This window comes from Hermetia illucens, chromosome 2 (assembly GCF_905115235.1).
Source record: "Hermetia illucens chromosome 2, iHerIll2.2.curated.20191125, whole genome shotgun sequence".
NCBI classification, from domain to species: domain Eukaryota; kingdom Metazoa; phylum Arthropoda; class Insecta; order Diptera; family Stratiomyidae; genus Hermetia; species Hermetia illucens.
Window position 1 is genome coordinate 37,399,079 of NC_051850.1, and position 12,251 is coordinate 37,411,329.

Genomic DNA, 12,251 nt, shown 5'->3' on the forward strand with positions numbered 1-12,251 from the left:
CTAGTTTGCAGCGAAAACTCTTCTGTTTCACCTTAACCCACCACACTACGGATGCATATGCGAACATCGGTCTAATAATAGCAACATATATCCACATTACTACCTGAGGCCTAAGTCCCCATGTCGAGGCAAAGGTCCGCCTACACAGCCCATAAGCTGTGAAAGCTCGTTTCATCTTTACCTCTACATGTTTGTTCCAAAGAAGCTTCTTGTCTAGAATAACTTCAAGATATTTCACTTCTTTGAAGACTTGAAGAGTTGTACCCCTCATCTCTGGAAGGCAAAGTCCATTCAGTTTCCTCCTTTTTGTAAATAAAACCATTGTGGTTTTATTTGGATTTACTGAAAGTCCATGCCTGAGACCCCAACTGTCAATCAAATCAACGGCGCGTTGTGTATTTCTACACACCATTCTGAGATCTCGACCAACAGCCAGTACAGCTACATCCTCCGCATAAGCTTGAACGTGTATTGACAGATTTTGTAGTTCGCATTGTAGTGAGTTGATCAACATACTTCGCAGAAGTGGCGACAGCACACCTCCTTGAGGGCAGCCTTTCGTCGCGTCCCTTGTTAGGTAGCGATCAACACCCACTTCAGCACACAAGCTTTTGGAAGGGCGCCAAGTCAAAAGCCCCTTCAATGTCTATCTTTGAAACCAAAGAATGAAGAGCAGACTCACAGGACTTTCCACGTTGGTAAGCATGTTGGTTTTCATTTAGGGGTTGCGACTTTAGCACCTTCTCGCTAATGTGACACTCAACCAGTCTCTTTAGACATTTCAGCGAAAATGATATTAGGCTGATTTGGCTGAAGTTTTTTGGATTAGAATAGTCATTGACCCGAGGCGTACAAACTATCTTCATCCAGGTCGAGCAAGCGGTGTGAGATCTTGGGCTGCACATCAGTGAATGTAAGACAAAATATAATATATGGTGGCAACGTCAGCACCCAAAACCAACCAGCCAGCAACATCAAACCGCACTGGTCAAACGGGAAGAATAAAGATAGGAGACTACAACTTTGAGACCATTGATTATTTCTCTTATGTAGGGTTGAAAATTACAACCGAAAACAGCTGCGAAGATAAGGTCCGCGCACGGTTGTTGCTTGCTAACAGAGTGGCATAGGTCTGGACGCTAGACAGCTTTTAGGGATTTCTAATTGGTGGCGCAAAACCGGGATGTCTGGAGTTCCTTATTAAGGCAAGCTTAGACCGAATATCAGTTGTTGCGCCGTTGATGATGACGAATGACCAGGCAGTGGAAGCTGGTGAAATCCACAAACCGCTCCCCATTGTCGTTACAGTCGTTGAGATCGTGTTTGCCCAGCACATGTTATCAGAGCTCACCTCGGTATTAAGGTCAATCATCACGACTGCAGTGTCGGAAATCTATCTTCGACCACATTGAATAGCTAGTAAAAAGCCCTGTTTCCCTCCATACCAGATATCTCCGTAGCTATATAACACTGTACTACTGAAATGTTCTTCGATCTGGTCTGGAATTCAGTATACTATCCAATGGGTTCCCAAGTACTGAGGGTGCGCGGCGGAAGCATATATTCGATACCAGATTCCCGCTTACTTCCGCCAAGCTTTCCGGTGCCTCAAGAGGAAAAGGAATCATCTTCAGAGTCTCACTAGCTAACCTCGGTTAAAACCTGAGAAAGTTCAGGTTCCGCTTCCGCAATCGAGGAGCGTACGTACATTCCAAAAAGTAGCTCGCGTTCGATAGCCGTCCTCATCTGACACATGGGTATCGATTCAATGGTGAAAGTGAGAAGCAAAATATACAGGTTGCCAACGCAGAAATCTCTGTCCTTTTCGTCGCTTATCAAAACTAATACTTTTGGTGAATCCCACGTCTACCAGTTTACAGGGGAGTAACTACCTCAGCGGAGCATCAACTTTCTGTCTTAATAATAAATACCCTTAGTCTGGGTAGGGTTGGGCGCGCCTACTTCCTGAGACGTCTAGGTGTTACACGGTCATTCAGACTCCCTTCCCTTCTCTCTAACGGGCTCGTTGGATGATCTCTTGGGAGGTAATTTGATATGCGCGATACAGCTATCTCTTTGAGCTAAATATCTATTGACAAAGTTTATTCCATTGTCAAATTCTGCTGATATTCCTTGCGTCCTTTTTCCAAATATCTCTCCCATTTTTCAACTTGAGTTTGTCTATTCTACTTTTGTGACTGAAGCCTGAAAGTTCGGGCAATCCTTTCGATCACGTCAAACAATTTAGTGTAAATTGTATCTTATGATCGCTAAATAAATTAGGAGAAAATGAATTATCTAAAATGCGAAGGAAATGATTGACACAGCATTGACAGTAATTGATAACATGCTTCCGAGTTGCAAAATAATATGCGGCCAGGCTGTCGTTTAGCCTGAAATGTTCGACATAATTCTTTTCCATTGTAATACGTGATCTCCAATTTTTATGGAAAGAAAGCGAAAATCGAACGCAATAATGATGTGGGTACATTCTGTACACGTCTCCCAGCCTTTCACCTGAATGGACAGGGATTCATTTGCTTGGTTGAGCTTTCAGCCAATTTACCTGCACATCGGCTTCCATGGCTGGGTATCCTGAAAGTTGAGTAGGTTACGGCATAAATCACCATTTGACTTTTTGATGCAGCATATAAATTTCGCAGAAAAGATATAATCATTTTTACTGAATTATATGGCAAAGAACATTTAGATTGGCAGCTATTTTCGGCATAAGGCTTCAGATTTTCGTCTTTAATTTTCCGCTCCTCTGGCTAACATAGGGAAGTTAACTCCACAATTACGGAAATTTCTACTTTGTGGAATATTCAAATGTTACAAATTTATTGCGCATAAAATTCACTATATAATGAAGTTTTCAGATGTTAGTGGGTTCTACCACCAAAGATGCTGTAAATGTTCCTTAACAACTTTTATTTATTACTCTCGAACGGATATGGTTCTGCGGCAAGTTTAGACCCTGTTAAAGTGCTCCATTCCCATCCTGGCAATACCACTATACATTATGCATAGTATTTTAATAGCGAAAGTTCGTTTCCTTGTTACTAATGGACATACACAACACATTAACGTATGATTTTCCACAGTTTTCAACCCGAACTGTTATCCGCGTGGCAGAACACACTCCAGTCTGGCAGGTGCTGGGATACGGAAGTGGATACAAATTTTATGGATAGGGGCTATAAAATGGTGGTGGTGGATAATTAAGGATTAATGATGTTGCTCCTGCAGCCAGGGCAAGAAGGAGCGGAATTAGGATACACGGAGAAAGGGCGAGAAGAATTTGTGGAGTTCAGGCGTTGGAGTAATTAGTACCATCAAAACTTAATTATTTAGTTTAAGTCCCGCTATAAGCGTTCGTCTTGGAAGTATGGAAATTACAATTTTAAAGACGGTAATATTTTACTTGCAAATATATGCTGTAAGGGAGAACATATCGAGGATCTTTTAGATGGTTTCGAAACTTCTTTTAAATTTAAATTCAAGAGTTGGGAGCTAATCAACTTCGCCTAATGGACTGCTGATATGTTGGCCTTTATAATCATTTTACAAGTCGGAAATCAATAGCGCCATAAAAACTGACCTGCCAGTTGAACACGTTGCGGTAGATGTGGAAGGAGCCATAAAATTCATGGACAACGAAGCAAAACTATGAACTATCAAAAGCCATCGCTCACCAAACTAAGTCTGCTAACCAGCGGGAACCAATATCGTACGAGAACTGACGAAGAAGCCGGTATACTACCTAAAAGCAGACAAAGGTAATGCGATTGTAATTATGGATAAGCAACATTACGACAACCTAGTAATGGAAAAGTTGACTGGAGGAAACTACTTTGAGTTGAGGAATGACCCGCTACCAGGATCCATAAAACGAGTACAGAAGGCCCTAAAAGAACGCCCTCTAGTGGTTGATAACCCAGTCCGGCTGCGGATGCCAAACCCCTCTTTACCCAGAATTAGATGCCAACCAAAAATACACAAATCAGCAATGAGATGAGGGAGATAATTGCAGATTCTAACTCCCCTACTTACAACATTGCGAAGTGGTTGATTGAGGAATGCCAAAAATTGGAATCTATCAAGAAAAACCGATCTGTCAAAAATTCGCAAAAAATTGATTGAAAGATTGAGTGCAGTGGGGGCATTGGCGGATAATGAACGCCTAGTGTCATTTGATGTAAAAGCTCTATTTCCCAGTACGCCTGTAAAGGAGGCAATAAACAAAATTTGAAGAGTCGCTACTACGGTTTGGTTCGACTCCAGAATGGAGGAGAAAGGCTAAACAATATGCGAGGTTGGTTTCCCTCTGCATGAATGAAAATTATTTCAGATTCAGGGGGAATACTTCAAGACAACCTCGGGTGTAGCAATCCTCTCTCCGCACTCCTAAGTGGAATCTTTATGGCATCACTGGAGGAGAAAATTGAGCAGGATGGATTATTGCCAAACATATAATTGAGGTACGTGGATTACATTTTGACAGTGATCCCGGCTACAAGCATCCAGAATATGCACCCTAAAATAACCTTCACTCATGAGATTGAAGTTAACAACCAATTGCCTTTCTTAGATTTATTAATGAAACGTCAAAACGGACAATTTTCTTTTTCTATTTTCAGGAAACCCACCAGCACCCAGCGTACAATCCCGGCTGCTTCGTTCCATAGCTACCAGCATAAAATGGCAGGTTATGGCACAGAGGAAGACTACCGGAGCGAAAAACTCTACATTATGGACACTGCAAGGAAAAACGGGTACACCAGCACCACCATAGACACGATGATCAAGCGACATATACAAAGGTTAGAACGTAGTAATCTCACTACACTGTATACCCAACAATCAACCTTTACCCCTCTAAAACGACCAAGTGTCACCTTCTTAAATCTGTCCAAGCATATAAAACGAACATTGAAAAGGTTTGACATACAACTGGTAGGATCAAGTCGCATCTACCAGCTAAAATTCCAGCTGGCTAGGGAAAAGGACCGAAAAATGGTAGAGGAAATGAGCGGCATATTTAAAATCGCTTGCTCAAATTGTCCGAAGGTGTATATCGGAGAAACGAAAAGACTGGTAACTACCAGATTTAGGGAACATACGAAGGAGGCAGAGTTGGCTGTCACGTACTCCCGAAAACCTACAAAATCTATGGTGGCTAAACAAATGGTGGAATGCGGCCATAAAATAAGCGCCGTTGATTTGGAAGTTTTAAAACAGGTAAGGAAAATTAACCAACTGAACGCCTACGAAAGCCTGTTCATAAGCAAACAACCGGTAGACACTAGGTTGAATTCAGACCTAGATAATTGCTATTCTCCATTATTTAAAAAAACTTTTTAAAAAACTAAACCTCTTCTTCTTTCAGGATCGATAAATTAATCATTAGAACGTAATTAAATATTTATTCCTTCAACGTGGGACAAATGCAATTCATTCTATGCGTCGTGGTTCCGAGTTCCAGCTTTTCTACCAAATCTAGTGTCGAATAATGTAAGCGCTTCTGAGAAACAGAGTGGCAGACCGGTGGACAACACCGGCGGCTTTGCGGTTGAGCAAACGGGCTCTCGGCCGTCAATATAGCTCTGCACTGTCTCGTTGGTGGATAATTTGGCCACCGTGGCATATAATGCTATAAGTGGTTTAGATTTACTGAGAGAGGTATCCAGAGGGACACCAATAACGAAGGAAAAGAATAGTGGTTAAATCTAAGACTAGTGGCCTTGATGAAGGGAACAGGTGGTTCCCGAAATATAGGTATATGCAAGGTCGAAAAATATTACTGGCGAAAAGAAAAGCAGGTCTTAATTATTTCAAATAATTTAATCGCAAGAAACATCGCGAGGTTACACTGAGAACAAAACACAGTGGGTTGAAAAGAGGCGGTTTCAACAGGAGATACTCTCAGGGAGAAGAAGGAAGAAACAGGTTCCAGGTCGTCCTATCAAAGTAACCTAATTGTTGTGTCACATCATCGATCCACCACCAAACAAAAGAGAACAGAAGGAAGATGAGGATTATCAAGGAATTCAGGCAGGCGTCTAAGAGGAAGAAAGGAATAGCAGTTCTAAAGGACTGAACTAAAAGTTCGGAAAGTTGAAACCTTATGCCTCAAGTGCGAGCGTTGGCAATCACATCGAAACCTAAAGGAAAAAACAATGGTTTATGGGCAAAAATTGCTAAGAAAAAAGCAAAGAAGGAAGCAAAGATGCACATTAACCCTGAGCAAGTCCCACCAAGGGCAATCCGTCATACACGGAGATATTGAAAAAGATCAAAGCTGGCCTCGACCTAAAAAATTTATGTTAAAACGTCAACAAGACCCGAAGGATCCAGAAAAAATTCAGATTGGACAACACTGACGCCTTTCATAACTAAATTGTAACCTCGCTTGGGGAGAATGTCACAGTACATTTTAAAAAACATGAGATCTATAAACAGTGCAAGGATCTCTATTAGAGGATGGAAACAACAATTCAAGTTGAAAGTATTTGGTAAAAATTCCTCACCTAAACTGCGATCACCAGGCAATTATCTCTACAATATGGGGATAGCCACACAGCAGGGAAACAGCATTACCAAAGCCGAGGACATCAGGGATTACAAAGGCTTTAGAGAAGCAAACTTTCATGGAAGTGTGCCTAAAGCAACCTATTAAGGACCCACGAAAAGGGTTCTCCATTTGTATCCATCGCCATAGCATGTGATGCACCCATGCCCAGGACGGCCACTACCTCCAGTAGAAGACCCAACTGTTGGTGGAATTGTGGACTAGCTTGCTTGACCGTCCATCGAATGGTGATTGGACAATTCAGAGGACCTACATTTCCATAGATCACGAGCCTTGACCCTTTGTTGACAATTATCCAGAGGCTTATTCTCCCAGCAAGAGACGGGCACTTAAACCTTTCAGCAACATTTCTGAATGTCGCAGAATGGGGTACTTAAGTTGGCGTGAAATCCACATGGGCCATGTGCGCTGATTGGGTTCACCCTGGAGCATAAAACCTGGGAAACACCTGCTGAACCAACACCAACAGCTCTACTACCAAACCCTATCTCCACCTCCACGTGGTGACCGCTGGGAGCTCTTTCTTAAAATCGTGCTTGGGGATTTTAACAGCCAAATAGAGACCGAGCCCGTATTTAGTCGATACGTTGGCTCCCATAACCTACATAAAGATACCAATGATAACGGACTGCGGACAACTCGATGAGCTGTATTACACGAATTGGATGTTGGAAATTGGTCCAAATGTGGGCCTCTCCAGACGAGACTACTTTCAACCAAATTGACCACGGATTACTATCTCATTGGCATGGTGCTCCGAGCTCGAATAACAACACCACCTGCAATCCCCTGTAACAATAAGGTGAGAGTTAATACTGAAGTAGTACACAGCATAGCCCTTCGTAGCACCTATAAGGGGAAATGGATGCTGCAATAACCGCAGCCAACAGAGATCCTGGAGGTGAAGCATCAACAAATAATCTTCACCATCACACTCAGGTGCACAAGTTTTACCAAAAAGTCAGCAGGATGAAGCCTTATATTCCTCGACGCTCATCCTACCGAGACAAAGAGGGAAATTTAATTTCCAACAGAATGGGCGTATTGGAGCGATGGGATGAGTACTTTGATGAACTACTGAATAACCAGAACATCGGCGAGTTGGAGGTCCCGTCAACTGAAGACGACTGGCAAATACTGCCACCATCATATCTAGAAGAAACATTCCGTGCAATTCATCGGCTTAAAAATCATAAGTCACCAGGAACCGATGGAATTACAGCCGAATTAGTTAAATATGGAGTCGACCAATTACACCAAGCAGTTCATCCACTTATGCTCAAGGTGGGGGTCAGCGAATCAATACCTGACGACTGACAGAGAGGCATTATCTGTCCCATACATAAAAAGGGAAATATTACGCAGTGTAACAATTATAAAGGTATCACGTTGCTGAGTACCATCTATGAGATATTCTCCGCTATCTTGCTAGGCCGGATAGCGCTATGCGCTCAAAATATCATTGGCCCATACCAAGAGGCGAGCAAATCAGCAACAGATCAGATTTTTTCTCTGCGAGAAGCGATAGAAAAACTATTGGAATATGGACGTCAGATTCACAATATCTTCATCGACTTTAAAGCCGCCTATGACAGCAGAGCCAGTGTAAAACTGTACACGGCCAGGAGCGAATTCGGTATCCTGACGAAATTGATAAAAGTGACTACGCTGGCCCTGACCAATGTGCCAGACCAGATAAAAGCAGGAGGATCACTCTCAAGGCCATTCGACATCAACAACGGTCTACGACAACGATATGCCCTATCATGCGTCCTCTCTAACCTGGCCCTCGAGAAAGTGATCCGTGATGCTTAGGTAAATGCCAGGGGTCCACCCAATTACTGGCCTATGCTGACGATATCGACATCATGGGAAGAGCAACCCGAGACGTATAAACTGCCTTCATCCAGATCGAGCAGGCGGCAATCGGCGTGAGATCTCGGGCTGCACATCAATGAAGGCAAGACAAAATATATGGTGGCAATGTCAGCACCAAAAACCAACCAAGCAGCAACATCAAACCGCACTGGTCAAGCGGGAAGAATAAAGATAGGAGACTACAACTTTGAGACCGTTGAAAATTTCTCACATCATCACATCACAACCGATAACAGCTATGACGATGAAATCCACGCACGGTTTCAGCTTACAAAAACTGTTCCGCTCGAAACGTCTCAAGAAAGGGTCACAGCTCTATATTATTATTCCGTTAAGAGAAAGTCGCACCGCGCCCTTGAAGAACTATTGTGCCCCTTTTACTGGTTATAGTGTACCTACCAGCTCTTACTGGGCAAGACTATGACCATGCCAGTCCTCATGTATTACGAAATCTATGAGCGATACCATGACCGTCAGGTTGTGGATCAAACCCGGCTCAATAGGTTACGGTGCATTCTAAAGTACTCATAATGCCATGACTCTGACCGGCGTCAAAGAAGACCAGGTCTAAAATTGAGGAGACCATTTAATAGAAACCACTAGACGATTCATTACAACTTGAAGGAGGCCTTTCTCTAAGTTGCACGAATAATAATAATAATAATCGTTGGCGCAACAATCCATGTTGGATCAGGGCCTTGAAGTGTGTTAGAGCACTTCATTCAAGACCGTAACGGTACACTAGGAGGCAATGTGGTCAGCATTGCGCTCGCCCGAGATTATTACCCTGATTTGACTCAGGTACTCATTCACAGCTGAGTCGACTGGTATCCGACGTCAAATCACGATACAAATTCCACTGCCACCAGTGAGATTTGAACCGCAACCTTCCGTACGACAGCCTTGCGCTCTAACCACTCAGCTATCCGGACAAGTTGCACGAATGATGGAGCAAAGCATCGGAAGTCCCACTAACAACCTTTGGGCTAATGTTTCTACATCGTGGAGAGGTAATGCTGGCAGAGTGTCTGATAGTATGGCGTTTCCCTTGGCTTCAACGCAGCGTTATTTAGCAAATGGATACTTAGCAAGCTCCATCTAAAAACCGTTTTCAAATATCGACTGCCCTCACCTAGAGGCAGAAAAATTATTCTACGTTTGGCAGATAACTACTAGCCAACTACTCAGCACTATGTTACTTGCAACTACTAAAGGTGAAATCATGGGAGGAATTGAAGTATATTTTTAAGAGTGTTCACTAATGACGCGTAGGAATAGTTGACGTACTATGCCCCACATAGGGCTTTATGACAACCATGCATTTAATTTTCAAAGCAAACCATACAGCACTTCAGGTGAGCGGAAACATCCTAGTCCACGCTAGTTCAAGAGCCTGAAAAATGATGTTTGCCGGAAGCATCACCACCCTAGGCGACAGATATATCGAACTCTCAGTCGAACCATATCTTAAAGCTCTAGTGAATTGAAATCCCAGGCCAATTCTGTACGAGACTTCTACAGTAAAACGTCATTATCGCAACCTCTTCAGGAACATCAGATTTCCTATCTGCAAGGAGCTACACCGTCTTAGTCATTCGATGTCAGAATCACGAGAAAATCGCGCAGAAATACTTCAAATCCAAACATATACCAGATCGCAATAAGGAGTGTCCCACCTGTAGGGAACACGTCTACCTGGACATAATAAGCTTTCTAGCGACATCAGAAGGGACGTTATTCTGCATCATAATCATCGATAGGCAGACCAGCTTTCGCTATTTCTATAGAAGGGCGGACTTATGAACCTATCGTCCGAGTAGGTTATGAATAGTGAATAGTATGATTCGGTGCTCCTTACTCGATCGCAATGGATAGGTATCCTGGTTCGACGCTGAAGTGTTCACTAAATGCATCAAGTTACTCGGAATCGAACGCATCATAATAACACCTAACTACTCCCAGACCAACGATTGTATGGACATTGCTGCAGGAATTTAAAGTGGGCCACCACGAAATACAGCTTAGACCCGTCTTCTCTTCAAGTATATAACATAATTGGAACGGATAGCATTTTTTTTTACTGCCACCAACCGCACACCAATAGCCTACTCCTGTAGGTAGAATAATATGGAATAACGAGCACTATTTCATGAGATGCCTCCAGCTCCAACCAAATTATTTCCTCCCAAGTTGTTGATCCTTTACAGCGCATCAGGTTCACGAGTCTTCAAACTTACATCCTGGAAAGCAAACATCCCAGCTCCACGTGCATTACACAAAGAGCAAATATCACAAATGAATTCACTCAATTTAACGATTAAAATTGAATTTAAAATTTAACAAGATACCCAACTTAAGCAAACGATGAGGAAAGATTCTGTAGCTGTCATTTGATAGCCCCGGGCATCATGCGAATACGCTCGTCTGCCAACATGGGGTGAAGCAATATTTGCGTTGAAGCAGGAATTCCAACGAGGAAGATGAAAGGCAAACATGCTACGAACAGGCAAAAGTGTACTATTTTCACTTAATAAAGTTTCCGAAAATCACTAGACTTGCAAGCCTCGTGCAAACTTGCACGTTTCAGTTCAACTTCTACAACTGCCGTGATTTCACCTCTCAAACAATTTTCGAGAGGAAATTTTCTTTCTCCATATCCCCAGGGTCAGACAACTTTTTTACAATGAGATTTACAAACCGTGAACAAAGGAAAATCCAGGAAGGAGCCTGGCCACAGAATAAGTTCCGAACACAAAGCCGCAGGGTCGGGGGCAGACTTGGGGCATGAAAGTCAGGAGTGTTGAATAATGTGATTGAATGTAACGCCCGGAAATTTCCTGATGGCCAATTTAATTATGACAATTCCAAAAGAAAACTCGATGAGAAATGTGTAAAATTGAAAAGTTGTTCTCAAGAAGTTTGAATAGAAAGTCCTTGCGAGTTGCTCGTGCAGACAGTAATAAACACGGATTCGCTATTCTCTCGTGCCCCCGCAAATGAAGACACAGTGTAAGCATCAAGCTTATCTACCCTCTCGAAAAACGTCCTAGATGTGATTGAATGCCAATATTTCCACTTAAATCCCCCCCCCCCCCTCCGCCAGCCTTTAGGGAAAAGGAGCCCACATTGCAATCTTAGCAAGGATTTCGGACTTCCAAGAATTTCCATTCAAACTGCAAATAAACTCGATTGACCGGTCATAATCAAAGTTTTGTTATTAGCCCTACAGTCGTCTTCTGGGATCTTTATTGTCCTTATTTCGCAATATTTCCTCTGCTCCCTTCTCTCTATTTCATCCAAGTATGAGTTCCGGGGTAAACATCAGTCAAATAAAATCGAAGAAACTGTATATTTGCCACTCAGCTCCCATCTTCCGAAGTCCATTCTCCAGATTTTCTGCTGGAGCATCAAAAAACTTGGTTGACTTATGGGCTATAAAGAAGAAGTGAAACATCAACAGGACTATTAGGACGAGCAGCAGTGGATACTCGGAACCCGTGGAAGACTGCTCTGCACAACGCGCACTATTCGAACCGAGCAGCCATCGCGATTGATGGCACTCACTTAAGTTATCGATTCGGGACGATTTCCATAGCTGAGCCATCTGTTTCCTAGCACCACTGATACCAGCGAACTGAGTTTTATGGGAGCACTGATATATGATTATGTGATTTCTTTAATGTGCAACTATAAATTCAAATTTGATTTACTCGTTGAAATGCATGTACACAAGCGTTTATTGCGGCGTAATATGGGACAAAGTGCTCGGAAGTTCTGGGAC